Source organism: Sinocyclocheilus anshuiensis, unplaced genomic scaffold, assembly GCF_001515605.1.
Source record: "Sinocyclocheilus anshuiensis isolate Anshui unplaced genomic scaffold, SAMN03320099.WGS_v1.1 scaffold55, whole genome shotgun sequence".
NCBI classification, from domain to species: Eukaryota; Metazoa; Chordata; class Actinopteri; order Cypriniformes; family Cyprinidae; genus Sinocyclocheilus; species Sinocyclocheilus anshuiensis.
In genome coordinates this window covers 1975340-1978520 of record NW_015549647.1, presented here as the reverse complement: position 1 = coordinate 1978520, position 3181 = coordinate 1975340, and the positions used below count along the sequence as shown (strand labels likewise).

At 36.7% G+C, this 3181-nt stretch overlaps 1 pseudogene; it reads left to right on the top strand.

The window, feature by feature from the left end:
* LOC107659995 (dynein beta chain, ciliary-like) overlaps positions 1-3181 on the top strand; it is a 15770-nt pseudogene that overhangs the window by 8976 nt on the left and 3613 nt on the right.

Here is a 3181-nt window from a genome sequence, read left to right as displayed (position 1 = left end):
ATATATATATAATTTTTTTTTTTATCGCTTAAAAATGAGATTAAATGCACTGGTAATGACATTTCTTGTTATCTAAAAGACAGTTCTTAGTGTTGTAATTTATTTAACCTTTATTCTGTGTCGTTGTTGTTTCAGGTATGTGGATGTGATTGAACAGGCCGTAGTCTCAGGAGAGCCTGTATTGATTGAAAATCTGGAAGAGACAATCGAACCAGTTATTGATCCACTGTTGGGACGACACACCATCAAGAAGGGCAGGTAAACCACCACAACGTGGCAATAATACACAACAACACAGCATTCCACACAAAATACTACAAAGACATTTCATGTCACTGTATCAGTATAGTAAAAATGTCAGTATAACAAAGTTATAATGTTCTCTCACTGCAGATGTATTAAAGTGGGGGATAAAGAATGTTATTTCCATCTGGACTTCCGACTGATTCTGCACACTAAGCTGGCAAACCCACACTGTAAACCTGAGATCCAGGCTTAGACGACTCTCATCAACTTTACTGTCACACGGGACAGGCTCGAGGACCATCTGCTCGCGGAGGTAGTCAACCTGGAGAGACCAGACCTCGAATATCTGAAGGTGCGTGCGTGTGTGTACTTGTCAGATCTGAAACCCTTTTGAGAGTTACTGATGGTTATCTGTGTGTATTTGTGTGTATTTGCAGTCAGAGCTGACTAAACAGCAGAACACATTTAAAATCGAGTTAAAGCAGCTTGAGGATGCAATACTAATGCGCCTCTTCGTGGCAGAGAGTAACTTCTTGGGAGACAACGTGCTGGTGGAGAAACTGGAGAGCACTAAACACACAGCCGTAGAGACTGAGATGAAGGTTCGTCTATTTTCAACCATTTTTTCTTGTAAAATTAAATATGACTGAATGGTGTGGAAATCAATGTCAGTTTGCCATTATCAATATGCAGGAAGTCCTTTTGTCATGTGGTAAGAACCAGTATAAGCACAAAGTGATATCGCGGTGAGAACCACTGATAACCACCATGGCTGGGTGTCACATCACTAACTTTGCGCGTACATTTTATCTAGATTTTTAAAAAATTTATTCTCTAACATTTTGCACATCCATATTTGTCACTGACCCACATAAGCTCTCTTTCAAACCTAGTGAGCTTCTTTGCTGTCTACTGTGGATCAGAAGTGGATCATATGCTTCTATTTGACCATTTTTTGCACTGGTTTGGGGGGAAATAGTGACATTAAATACTTTCTTACAAAAAAAATATTTCAAATATATTTTTCTTTTCTTTTGAACTTTCTGTTAATCACAGAATCCTGAAAAAAAATCATAACTTTACCAAAAGAGCACAACAGTTTTTAACTGTGATATTAATAAGAAATATTTATTGAGCACTAAATCAGCATAAACTAGAATGCTTTCTGAAGGATCATGTGTCATTGAAGACTGGAGTAATGATGCTGAAAATTCAGCTTTGCATCACAGGAATAAAGTACGTTTTAAAATATATAAAATAGAAAACAGTTGTTTTAAATTGTAACGATATTTTACAGTATTACTGTTTTTGCTGTATTTTTGATCAAATAAGTGCAACTTTAGTGAGCTTAGGAGAAAATTAAAAAATCTTACGGACCACAAACTTTTGAACGATAGTTTAAGACATTATACAATGTGTTAAACTGAGCTGAAGGTAATACACTCTTATTGGTAGCTGACAGAATGAAAATATTAGCCAAAATAAGTGTGATCTTTATGTGAAGTATGGAGAACTTTGTGAATAATGGACATTTCAATTCTGTGACACTTTCTGTTGAGTTCTGTGGTCATAGATCACAGACCCAAAAAAAGTATGTTATTATGCAGCAGAATTTTGAACAGTCTTCATGTTAGAAGGTGTTGTTTGTAACCATTTTCCCTAGAAAATTAGACAAGCCAGTCTCTACCAGAGTTTTCTTTTCGCTTTCTCACACTATTTTTAGTTGTCATGTGTTGTTTCAACTCAAGTCTCATTCAGCTTTTGTGTTGTGTAGGTGTTGGAGGCGAAGGTTAATGAGGTGAAGATTAACGAGGCTCATGAACACTACCGGCCTGTGGCTGTCAGAGCGTCCCTCCTCTACTTCATCATCAATGACCTTAACAAGATCAACCCCATGTACCAGTTCTCCCTTAAGGTGCGGCCTTGTTTGTGTCTGTGTGCCCTTACGAAAAAGAAGTTTATTCAAGTGTGCTATTAGTAGAAACCTCAGAGTATAGAGTGCAGGGAAATTAAAACAAATGGATTCTTTGCATTCAGTTCTGTTTCAGTTATAAAAAAACAATATTTTACACTAGAAATTCCCAAACGTAGGTTTGCAAACCTTAAGGGATTTGTGTGGAAACTGCGGGAGATAAACTTCGGATGAAATGGCAATGCTGGATGAAAATAATATATATACAGTATATATATTCAGATTCAGATACTCCCTTAAGCTCCTGCATTACACTCTAGAATTTTTTCCCTCTTATGATGCGTTTAGGTTTTTTATTACCATTTTATACCCTTCCTGCTTAATTCAGGTCGTGGGTTTGCTGTCGGGCCCTTCCCAATCCTTCAGTACCAGTCTGTAATTTTTCTTGAGGAGCAAGACAAGTCTTTTATAGTCATGCAGTCCTTTTATTAGGATAGAAATATCAGTATACAATATTATTCACTGTTATTGTTTTTTTTATTATATTTCTTAATGACTTTCAGGTGCCCATACCTATGACTGAGGGCTTAGATCCCATCTCCATGTTAACAGATGGTGCTACCATTGCTCAGTGGAATAATGAGGGTTTGCCAGGTGATAAGATATCTACTCAGAATGCAACTATACTGACCAACTGTGAGCGCTGGCCTCTGCTCATTGACCCCCAGCTGCAGGGCATCAAGTGGCTCAAGAGTTGCTATGGCAACAGCCTGAAGGTCATTAACCTCAGCCAGAATGAAGGGTTGATGAACTTACTGCAGAAATGACATCGCAGGAGATTGCACACAATGTGAAAATAATGACCTCATAATTATTCCAGAATATTTTTTGGAATATTTATAATTATTGTTATTTTCTTTTTCGTTTTATTGTTCACAAAATGTTTATTTTCATATTCTTTCAACAAACTCTCTATTTTTTATTCAGTTTAATTCTTATGGATAAAATTAAATCCTGTTCTGC